The 6491-nt window shown below is 36.8% G+C and overlaps 2 long non-coding RNA genes across 2 annotated transcripts in view; one reads left to right on the forward strand and one right to left on the reverse strand.

Moving 5' to 3' along the window:
• LOC107725985 (uncharacterized) overlaps nt 1-6491 on the forward strand; it is a 14020-nt gene that overhangs the window by 5207 nt on the left and 2322 nt on the right. The gene's annotated exons all lie outside the window — the stretch shown is intronic.
• LOC107725984 (uncharacterized) lies at nt 2363-3084 on the reverse strand. The gene is made up of 4 exons (XR_001638194.1): nt 3060-3084; nt 2770-2825; nt 2588-2684; nt 2363-2434 (listed from the first exon to the last, which is right to left on the reverse strand). It is a non-coding gene; the product is annotated as an uncharacterized LOC107725984 (long non-coding RNA).

Below are 6491 nucleotides of genomic sequence, written 5' to 3' on the forward strand. Positions count from 1 at the left end.
AAAAAAATGATCTGACATGATTATGCATAAATCAGCTTTTTGCTTTCTGCTGAATTCGAAATTCAGTAACAAATATTCATATTTCATTTGGTAAATATGACCTACACTGTAAAAGATAAGTGTAATTTTAACTTGTAAAATTTTGTCAAAACGCTACGGAAAAAAAACTGTTAATAGGTTAACAGTAAGTTCCCGTACTATATACAGGGAAAAACTGTAAAAAATCTAACCAGACATTTCATGTAATTTTACTGTAAAATGCTGTTAATTGTACAGTTTTCCAAGTAGGTATAACTGCAGACCGGAGATCTCCAAAATGGGGCGTGAACTCCAAAAGTGGGCAGAACCTCCAAAATGGGGCGGGGTCTCCTCACGCAAAGACTTTCACCGTTGGCTCTGGCTCCAGCCAATTGTTATTGACTTACATTTCAAAATAAAACTTTATAAATGTAACATTGTTTCTAGTTCATCTAAAATAAAATATGCTATATAAGTAAATATTCTCCGTGAGAGCAGAGCCCAAAGCTCGTGGCCAGTGGTGTTCGGACTGGAGTTTGAACCTCTGCTTCATGATATAAACGGGAATCACCCACGAGCTCTCCCACGAGCCGTCCCAGCGCAGCGCAGGGGAACGATTTTACTCTATCACTTTGTTCTAAGCAACGGGGGCGTCCCGGGGCTCAAAATTCGCAGGGTAGGAGTGGGTAGTGACGCTAAGTGTAACTAAAAAGGTGCCATTGTCCGGTGAGGTCCGGCTGGGGAGTTACGGAACGATCTTATATCGCATAATCTTATTAACTGTTTATCTCCTGAACTGCATCTTTCTTTACCACGCTATTCAGCGCCAATCCCACCGTGCAGTCAATTTCACTGGTTAAGGTTAGAGTCAGGTGTGGGGTAGGTTTAGGGGTTAGCATTTTTTGTAGCATAATGTAGGAAATCAACACTTTAATTGACACAACCAATAAAATCTTTAGAATCAGCTGTGGGGCGGAGTTTGCACTGAAGTGGATTGGGGGAAAAAATTGCGCATGCGTGTCATGTGCCTGTCTGTCAATGGGAGGAAGCCACGCCCTATTTTGGAGCTCCCACCCCGTTTTGGAGTTCCCGCCCCCATTTGGAGATCTCCCTGCTGCAGTTATACCCTTCTCCAGAAAGCTGCCTAGTGATCTCTTGTCATGAGGTTTTAGAGGAGAAGCTGCGCCCTCTGGTGGTCGCATACACCATTAACACTGCCTCATTTCAGAAAAGCCTGAAATGCAACAGCCGTCCATATGAGACACAGCAACTGACATCAGATGTGTTTTCTGCAAAGGTTGTAGCTAAACTCAGGAAAGTGGCTCTTCGGGAGCAGGAAGACCTTTCAAATCATTAAATATTTGTGGCTTCAGAGGGATGATCTGCTTACAGCAGGTGTATCTAAACCTGCTCCTGGAGGACCACCTTAGGCTCAAACTCAAAGGAAATATATTCTATGCTATAGTCTATGCAAACTCAAACGAATCACAGTAATTGATTGGCTGTGGGAGATTAATATTTAATTAGCTGTGTCTGTTCAAGCTGTCTGTGCTTATTATTGATGTTAAATATAGTTATTTGTAGATAATATGGGTTATCTGTTTGTTGTTCTATGTTGTGTTTAATTGGCAATTATGTGGCTCTATAATAAACACGTCTGAATTAGTGTTACCCTTGTAGAGAACAGTGTTCCTTTGAACTACTTGTGATTTGCGGCAGTTTTTTTGGGGGGGTGGGGGAGCATAAATGTTTTTTATATTCTTAATGTCTTTGTGTTGTTAATGAGGTAACTGAGGCAAGCTTTAAGAAATATGAAGGTGTTTTTTCCCTGTTGTCATTTATTTTATTTTTTTTTAGCATTTGCTACTTTTTTACTTTTGTAGTATTAGAACAAACTCTGTGGTGTGGAGGATGATTGCTCGAGTTTGAACATCACCTGCTAATTGTACTTGAAAGTCTGTCTTGAAGTCCCACTAGTAGTGAAGCTTTTCATCACCTTTTCAAACCTCATCTAAACTAAACTCAAAACCCCAGACTCAATGGCTCAGAGGATAAAACAATGTGTTTCAAACATGAAGACCTGAGTTCAAATCCCATTATTGCTTATGCTAAATTGTTGGCATTATATCCAACAAAGTGCCCCAAACACCAACCCTCAGTGTGAAAACTGCAGTGGCGCTAGTGGCTACACACATGTCCTTTGTGTTTAAAGTTGCAACTGAGGCATGGGTTCAAGTCCCACCTCAACATGTCATATGACAATCACACAATTGAAAGCTTGAATTAGTTTATTGTAAACAATGAAATATAAGTTCCTTCACATGTCCCAACAAGAGATCTGTGGCTCACAGTGAATGAAGGGGTGGGGATGGTTTGGGTCCCAGAGCGATATCCAGCAGGGGTTATGCTTTTCAGCCTGAAAAAAAAGCTGTATACATTTTTTCATTCCCTGTCCCTTCCCCACCTACTTAGGTTACCATCATTTGCTTTTTAAAGGAGTGGCCCCTCAAAAAGAAAATGATGGTAACCTACACATGAACTAGTAAACAACACACATTATAAGCATTACCTGTCCATGAGCAGATGTCCATCATTACAGCGAATGTCTGTCCACACGTCCCAGAGCTCTGCTTCTGTTGACTGGATGCTCAAACACATCCTTTATTCTGTAGGGTAAAGACATACATAATTACTCAATATATGTGAATATACAGTAAATGTTAATACATGTAAGTAGATACATATACCCACTGATAGAGTGATACAAACTGGATGAACTGGATCTAATGATTCATAAACCTTGTGCACTACAAAGATAAAAGAGTAATTCTTCATAACCATCAGATTTGCAAAGAAATAAATGTTAAATATAATGTATAAACACACATTCCACACAGCCTGTGTAGAATCTTAATTTATAGAAAGATATAAAAATGTGTACATTCTCCTAAAGCTGTACAGTGTTGAAGAAATATAGCCGAGTATTTAACTGTTCTTCTGTAATGCTGTCTCAGTAATAATATTTGAATATTTGTACTCACATGCTGTTGAAGTCGAGCTTATGGCCTTCTACCTGTCTCTGTGTTTGAGTTTCTGGTTAATATACTGCAGGATACTGGGAAAAAACAAAATAGATGTTTTGTCATATTGACAGGAACGTTGAACTGTCCAAATCTACAGTTCAAACTTTCTGCATTGGATCATCTAGTTACTTGAGACCACTGTAAAGTTTATACACTTAAGAAAGAACAAATTATGTATCAGCATGGACAGATTAAAATATTTACTGAATTTTAAGAATAAATTAAATAAAAAGCACCTGGTCTATCTTTTGTGATAGCAATGTCACTTTAAAAATGACAAGAATGTGCAATATTTTACTGATGAATAAAAAAATAAAAGATTTTAGGGGAAACATAATTAAAAAAGTAGGCGCTTTGTTTAACACCCATGATTATTAAATATATAATAATGTTTGAGAAAAATGCCATGAAAAATATATAATTGTAAATTGTGTCCCTCTTGTGGCTGAAGCATAAAACTACAAGTTAGGGTAAGTGTACCCATTAAGCCCATGTGTCCTTTAAGCCCACTTTCAACTCTGAAGTCAAATTAAACATTTTATGCTGGTCATTATTTTAACTAATCCAGTGATTTGTTACTTCCCTGATATTTTTTTTTATTACATATCAATCACATTTGCCAGTGTTGAGTTAGTCGTGCAGTCTCATGGGACCTCACGCAAAGACACCCAAAAACTTTTCAGCCTTTTCTTTAAGCACATTGAAATTATGTCAAATAACAGATAAATGTATTGTTTTTTTTTGTGTTTGTATGAACAAATAGTACTTTATCATTTTATATAATTTTCCTTTAAATGGAAAGATGAGTTTTATTGGCTTGTACACAAAGCTAATCTCAAGGTAAAACCATTAGCCTTAGTGAAAGATAGACTGCCAAAGAATTAAGCAAGTGAACTTCAAACACTAAATGTTTTGTGATTCATTTTACATTCATTTACAAATAAATGCATCATCAATTTTGTAGAGCAGATTATTTTCATAAATTAACTTTTTTTATTTTTTTAAAGATATTCTTAAAACGTATGCAAACTACAGCCAACACAAGCTAACCTTCAATTAAAAATAAAATTTCTTAATGTGGGCACAACGAACATTACTATAATGCTTAGTCCACAGTATATTTAAGCTCCATGCATATCTTTGTACACATATTTTACATTTTTAAAGGAAAACATAATTTTTTCACAATTACTCAATGTGGAACCATTTAAGTCCACCTTATGTGTTTCAATGAGGAATCCCTCTAATTACAAACTTTGATCGATTTTCTGAGTCAAAGTGTTTAATGATACCAGTTCTTTGTGTGCTTTTACCTTACTAACCTTTTACCTTACCTTACCTTACTTACTACCTTAATTTTCAACTATATTTAGATATGCCTACAAATTACACACTGTGTAGCACCATTATATAATAGATGTCTGCTATATGTATAGTTTTGTTTTCAGCGATACAAAAAAATAAAAAACTACAGCACCTGTGCAAAAATCATAAAGGCATGTCACCTTTACCACGATGGCACAGTAAAAATGTTGGGCTTTGCATATTGTATGTTTTTCATGTTGAATGTTATTAGTACAGGTGATGAGTGCCAGCAAACATTAGTAAATCGCATACAGTCTATGATAAATCACTGAGTATTTACGCCCATTGTTTGGAAACGCCCGCCGGCACAACAGGGTGGGGCTAATTTTTGTGGGCGGGGCTACACATGTCGCTCCGCCCAATAACTACTCTCATTGGCTCAGTTTGGTTGGTGAAGGCCTGCTGTGCAGTATTACAAAACCTTAATTATAAACTTATTTAGGAAAACGAAACGTGAGCTGTCATTGAGGCTATATGCACAAACATCCAATGAATCTATAACATTTTAACATTTAATAATTCATTTAATTTCTCTCGGGTTTTTGAGGCGATTTTTTTTCTGTACATTATAATGAATGCTTTGTGAAACTGTACAGCTTTTACAGTGCACATAATTTGTTCACTGTATTGTATACGACGACCGAGCTTACAATACGACTTGTGTGGGTGGTAAAAAAAAGGCGCTATTTTCCATCCGCTCCACTAGGCGGCGTCAGCGAGCCTCACACCATTAGATGCTTGACAACGACGCTTGATCACATTCATGTCGTTTAATGCCATGAAAGTACAGATTCTGCAGATGACAGCTCAATGACAGACTATTAATGTCTCTCAATTACAGCCCGTCAGCAAACAAAACCGACACAAACTGCGGTAAAGTGCAGGAATCGAGTGTAACGCGACTCACCTGTAAGTAACTTTCCGCGTATGAAGTGATTGAAGTCCTCAGTCCTTATTTCATTATTAAAGTACTTATTAAGTACTTATTCTGTATTAAATGTTGTATTGATGTAGTTGTGTTTCCACGCTGGAAACGTTGCTCTCCTCTGCGGCGGAATGACAGTGAGGGCGGATCGTTCAGTCGTGATGCTACACATGGATCTGTTGTGTTTCTTCTGCTTGAAGATTATAAAAATACGTCTAATTATCATAAACTTAAGTCCAAACCACTGAGAATACATATTATAACATGCTTCAAGTGTACTGAATTGATTAGCCTAATTAAGGTCACCTGTAAAAAAAAAAAAAAAAAACTAGAACTCACTAGAATTCTTTAAACATACTACAATTATTGTTAACGCTTGTTAACAATTATTAACCCTTGTATGGTGTTCAGGACCCGTTTTAATTTTTTTTCAAAAGAAAAATTATACTATTAATTTTTTTTTCAAACTCGGACTCATTGGCCTTGTCTTTATGACCCGGGGGTAATAAAAGAGAAATTTTAGGTCCCGTGTACCTTCACTCTGTCCTCCAACTGTCTGGGGCTGCTATTAGTATGTGAATGTATGTTTATGTGTGTGTGTGTGAGAGAGAGACTTTAAGAGTGTAAGTGTGAGTTTTGTGTTTCTGCCCCTGCCATTTCCGCACAAGGTTGTAGCACTTTAATTCATAAATGTGATCTAACAAAGGTAAAGGGCAAATATCAACCATATATACTGTTTATATTGCTTGTAATTGGGATGAAGTAAACATCTGTTGAGTATTTTAACATAATTTTTTTAATTGTGTTGAATTAAAAACCCCAAAATGCAGTGGGTCCACCAGAACCACGAACACTGGCTGATAGGGATGGGCGTATCGATCCGAAGTATCGATATATCGATACTGATGCGAGTATCGAAAGTATCGATACTCAAACAATAAATATCGATACTAAGGTGTGTTTTATTTACCAGGGATTTTGTTTATTTAAGGCTAAAACTATGCATTGAATTGGACGAATAACCTTTGTTAGCGAATAATTGTGTAGGATAGAACTATTTTCCTGCCCATCTGAACACATGCAAATGTTGCAAGACAGAA

Source organism: Sinocyclocheilus rhinocerous, unplaced genomic scaffold, assembly GCF_001515625.1.
Source record: "Sinocyclocheilus rhinocerous isolate Xijiao unplaced genomic scaffold, SAMN03320098_v1.1 scaffold395, whole genome shotgun sequence".
In the NCBI taxonomy this organism is placed as follows: domain Eukaryota; kingdom Metazoa; phylum Chordata; class Actinopteri; order Cypriniformes; family Cyprinidae; genus Sinocyclocheilus; species Sinocyclocheilus rhinocerous.